The sequence below is a fragment of the Tenrec ecaudatus genome, chromosome 15 (assembly GCF_050624435.1).
Source record: "Tenrec ecaudatus isolate mTenEca1 chromosome 15, mTenEca1.hap1, whole genome shotgun sequence".
In the NCBI taxonomy this organism is placed as follows: domain Eukaryota; kingdom Metazoa; phylum Chordata; class Mammalia; order Afrosoricida; family Tenrecidae; genus Tenrec; species Tenrec ecaudatus.
This window is the reverse complement of record NC_134544.1, coordinates 106082583-106087761: the sequence shown is the minus strand read 5'-3', so window position 1 is coordinate 106087761 and position 5179 is coordinate 106082583. Positions and strand designations below refer to the sequence as shown.

Below are 5179 nucleotides of genomic sequence, written 5' to 3'. Positions count from 1 at the left end.
AGTAGTTTATTTTCTCAGTCTCAGACATGCATAAGCACCACATGGAAGTTAGAGTGTACTTCAGTATCTTAAGAGATGAAAAAAATATTCAGTTTGGACAACAGAAAAGGGGTGAAGGGAGATGACGGACAGGGCAAGGTATGACAAAATAATAATTTATAAATTATTGAGGGTTCATGAGGGAAGGGGGAGTGGAGAGGGAGGGGGAAAAAAAAGAAGACCTGATGCATAGGGCTTAAGTGGAGAGCAAATGCTTTGAAAATGATGAGGGCAAAGAATGTACAGATGTGCTTTACAAAATTGATGTATGGATTGTGATAAGAGTTGTATGAGTCCCTAATAAAATGTTTAAAAAGAAAAAAAGAAAATATTCAGTTTGTTTTGTGTAACATTAAAATTGTGTTGCGATGGTAGAAGTATATTGCTTATTCTTTTACGTGGCCCTGAGCACACCTTGTACCATGTGGATATTCAGTGTCACATAGGGAAGTTGGTGCCTTTAGCTCAGTCAGTTCTGTCTATGAGGTATGTGACTTTGATCATACATCTGATAATAATCTAAACGTTTGTCAGGATAAGAATCTGGGTGTTTGCGGGTTTTTTCCCCACTAAGACCTCCACATTTTATTATTTCCAATTCATCGCAATCCCTTCCTGTATGGTCAGTGTAATGAAGAACAAACTTTTAAATAATGTTGGTGGGAATGATGTCATATTAATCTCTGCCATATCAAGTAAGATTCTTATTTTCCTGAATGTCTATGCAGCTTAATGAAGCCTTAACGCCTGCCTGTTTTTTCACTTATGTGTTTCCGGATCACACCCATGACTACTCTCCTCCCTTTCCGGGTCACGCTGAGACGGGCCGGAAGTGGCGGTGTCCTAGCCGGAAGTGAGTGTCATACCGTGGGTCCTACTTGCTCTGCCTGGTGTGTGGTGCCAGAGAAGCGCCTGCAACCTGAGCACTGTGTAGTCTGCGCGCCCAGGTGAGGGGACGCGCGGTGACCAGTTTGGGGTGACCCTGGTGCACACAGCAGCCTGGCTGCGTGCAAGCGCCCTGCTTCCCCCTCCCCCGCTCCGTCAGCGCCCCTCGCGTGGTGAGATGTGGGAGGGTGTCCCAGGGGCTGCTTCCATCCCCCAGTTTTGGGATTGGTTGGGGTTCCTAGGGAGAATTCCTGTTGGAGAAAGTAGGATCCCAGACTGGGGCTTTGGGCGTCGGGGTTCCGGATTCATTTCGGGAACTTTGCGTGTCTCCCCCGCTCCATGGTTTCCTTTCACACAGCGGTGGCTCCTCCCTGAAACTCCTAGAACGTCTTCCGCTCACAGGTGAGCCCCGGGTCTGTGGCTTCTCTCACCACGAAGTGACTGCTGTTCAGGAAGCGAGTGGCTGCAGCTGGAGCACAAAACGTTAGGGCTTCCTCCGGAGGTTTGCCCAGTCTGCTCCCCTGGGCGGTGCCTTCTCTGGGAGCGGGGAAGGGGAGGGGGAGGGGTGCACCCGGTAGTCCAGAAACGCCCTAGCTCATTCTTGACAGCTTGTAGGGCGGCAGCGGGGAGCGCGCTCAGCCATGAGGGTGTTGAAGTGATAATCCAGCGCACCCACCGCGCATTGAGGTGTGATTGGCATTCCCAGGTTGTGGGGTAAGTCCAGGACTGGGACCTCAAGGGAGGTGACCCAGGTTGGTGGCTACCAGTCAACCGTATGGCAGGTGGCAAGTAAAAGGAGAAAGAGACCGGCCCAGCTGTACAAAGATGGGGTTCGGTGAGCAGGAACTCAACCAAAAAGAGGGCCAGTCTTTCTTTGGGAAGGCATATAAGTCTCCAAAGAAGGGCAAGACCCTTCAAGTACGGAAGACCCCCCGTTCCCACATACACTCTTAAAAAATTTTGCAGGTTATTTTTAAAAAACCCTGTTTGTGTTTAACAGAAAAAAGCTGGAGGAAAGCTTCTTAGTGGAGGACAGACAGCTGGAGGAAAGGTTTCTTTAAGAGGGACAGGAGGAAATTGCCACCAGTAATTGTTTTTCATGCAGAGAAAGTAGCCAGTAAAAGACATCCAGGCAATTGAACTGGATCCATTATTTCTGCAAATCTGTTAGTGTGGGGGAGTGTGGGAGCTGCTCCTGCCTATTGCCCAAAGGGATATTTCTGTTTCTGCTGCCTCTGAAGAAGTAGCTTGTCCGATGTTTAGATTTATGCCGACTCCATTTTAACTGTGTATTCCCACCTGGAGTCATTTTATCCCTGCTCTAATGAAAATTCCGAGTGTGTTGCTTGGTTTGTAGGGTACTTTTGGTTTGGTTTTGGTTTTGAGTAAGCGCTTTTAGGAAAATTTCCAGCTTTACCGAAGCCATGAGCTAGATCCGGGAGTTGAAGGAGGCTGTAGAGTTGCTCAAGGAGACCATCCAGGTGGGGTGTGGCTCTGCTAGTGAGGGACTGAGGGGCTGGCCTGGTGCTCCACACCACTCCTTGAACACATGCTGGCATGACAAGAGGCAGCGCTCCCATGAAAACTCACTGGCAGCTATTCTGACCCAGCGACCCTATGGATAGGGTAGAACTGCCTGTGGGGGTTTCCCAGACTGTAACTCTACACAGGAGTAGGAAGCCTCTTTTTCCAGCCAGTAGTTTCCAGCTGATGGCTTTGTGGTTAGAAGTACAGCATGTAACCCACCAGACACCGGGACACCTGATCTCTACTGTAGTCTTAATTCTCCACCCAATCTAGCTCTTCTAGGAAAGCTCATCCCCAAGCCACATGGGACTTCCTACAGTCCCCTGGCCAGGGGGAAGTTCTGTTCAAGTCCTTGCCTGAGTTTGGAGGGTGATTCATTTGCAGAGAACAGCTCTTGTTCATTCCGTGAAGGTTCACACTGTACTTTCTAGATCCCAGCTCCTGTGCAGAGGCAAAAGCCCACCAGCATGTCTGTGTAGGCTGATAGGCCCTACCGTCAGAATTGAGATCAAATTCTAGTGCTTCTATTCATTAGCTGATTTCCTTGGGAAAGTATTTGAGCCTCTAGTGGTTCGTCTCTGAAGCGGGCCAGATATTTGTGGGTTAAGCGACTCAGTGCAGGTCTGGCATGCCGTCAGTGGCTGCTGATATGATCCGTGCTGCAGAGACATGCACACACATCCTAATGATGCTGGACCACGTGGAAAGGAGGCCACGGGACACTTACAGCTGAGGATGAAAGTCCAGGAACATTGCTGGGGCCTGTCCTCCCTTTCAAGTGCCTCAGGGACACAGGCATTTGAAAGGACATGAAAAAAGAGCTGGACACAGGCCAGCCAGGTCCTGGTGCTAACTAGCCTCCCAGAACTCATCCTCCTTCTTGATGAGCACAGGGAACCTTTGGCGGGAGTTGAGCAGAGCAGTGACATGACCATGGCAGCATGATGTATATCACTGGGCCTTCAGTGTGGAGCCTGGTGCAGGTATTTGGAGAAAGGGTGCAGGTGTGGCTGCAGGGAGAGCAGGTAAGAGGTTGGGATAGTTCAGAAAGGAGGTGTGGCTGTGACATAGGGATTGTGGTGGGGGCTGACGGGAAATATCGGAGCTATTTTGCGTTGGGGGCAGATGATAGAGGGGGGTGGCTGGCAGGATTTGGTAGCATACAGGGTCAAGAAATAAAGCCGACTCTTAGCTTTGTGATGTAGGCAAAGCTTGGGGACCTGGATGAGGATCAGGAGGCAGGATGTGGGCATCTATGCAGGCATTTGCATTCCGTACCTGAGTCAGGACCCCAGGAATAACTTGCTACGTTGACTGGCAGTTACTGAACTGGCTGGGTCTTTTCCCTCTGTGTTGCAGCAAGGTCCAACCTGATAAGCTCTCCCGAGATGTCCAAGCAGCCAGACTACAACCCGGGGAACATTGAGAATAAAGCAGAACCCGCTGTAGACCTGCTTCTCAATTACCTGCAAGGTGAGGCTGGTTGCAAGGGGGTGTGGGGTGTCGGGGCAGGGGAGTGGGTCGGAGTTCTGCTGGCTCCTGAACAACTACAGGTGTTGACAGCTGTTGCTTGAGTGAGTATGGGACCTGGGGGACACCACTCACCCCAGTGGACCATGTCATTCCAGCTTTCAAGAAGGCCCTGGACCTGGTCATGCAGGTGCAAAAGCAGACCAACAAAGGAACCAGAAGCAAGAAAAAGCCCCAGTGATGACTCTAACAAATCTGCTAAGAATGGAAGTTTCCCACAAACTTTTTGAAGCCCCCTTGTATCTATCTCACAACTTTTGCCTGTTCAGTTATTTACAGGTTTAAGCCTTATTAACAGCTATTATAAAAATCTGTTTGAAAGCTAACATTCCATGATCCTTGTCATTTTCCCATCACCTCTACCCTCCACCCCCCACTTTCTGCAACTGACCCTGTTAACCACCAGTAACCTTTGACATGTCACTCGGGGGAAGTTCTGTTCCAGTCCCTGCCTGAGTGTGGAGGGTGGTTCCTGTGCAGAGACCTGCTCTTGTTCATTCCGTGAAGGTTCACACTGTCCTTTCTAGATCCAGCTCCTGTGTAGACACAAAAGCCCTCCAGCATGTCTGTGTAGGCTGATAGGCCCTACCATCCGAATTGAAATCAAATTCTAGTTTTTCTATTCATTAGCTGATTTCCTTGGGAAAGTCTTTGAGCCTCATTGAGCCCCTAGTGTTTCGTCCCTAAAGTGGGCCAGATGTTTGTGGGTTAAGTGATTCAGTGCAGGTCTGGCAGGCAATCAGTGGCTGCTGATGCGATCCTTGCTTCAGAGAGACATGCAAACACATCCTAATGATGCTGGACCAAGTGGAAATGACACGGGACACTTACAGCTGAGGATGAAAGTCCAGGAAAATTGTTGGGGCCTGTCCTCCCTTTCAGATGCCTCAGGGACACAGGCATTTGAAAGGACAAGAAGAAGGAGCTGGGCACAGGTCAGCTGGGTTCTGGTGCTAACCAGCCTCCCAGAACTGATATCCAGCTTCCTGATGAAGGCGGGGAACTTTTGGAGGGAGTTGAGTGGAGCAGTGACATGGTCATAGCAATATTAGGTATATCACTGGGGCTTCGGTGTGGAGCCTGGTGCAGATACTTGGAGAAAGAGTGCAGGTGTGGATGCAGGGAGAGCAGTGGGGAGGTTGTGGGTATAGTTCAAGAATGTGGCTGTGCACAGGGATTGTAGTGGAGGCTGATGGGA

General features: G+C 49.8%; 1 long non-coding RNA gene across 1 annotated transcript; it reads left to right on the top strand.

Moving 5' to 3' along the window:
- Nucleotides 1-868: 868 nt before the first annotated feature.
- LOC142427384 (uncharacterized) lies at nt 869-4307 on the top strand. The gene is made up of 3 exons (XR_012780035.1): nt 869-986; nt 3811-3924; nt 4080-4307. It is a non-coding gene; the product is annotated as an uncharacterized LOC142427384 (long non-coding RNA).
- The last annotated feature ends 872 nt before the right edge of the window (nt 4308-5179 follow it).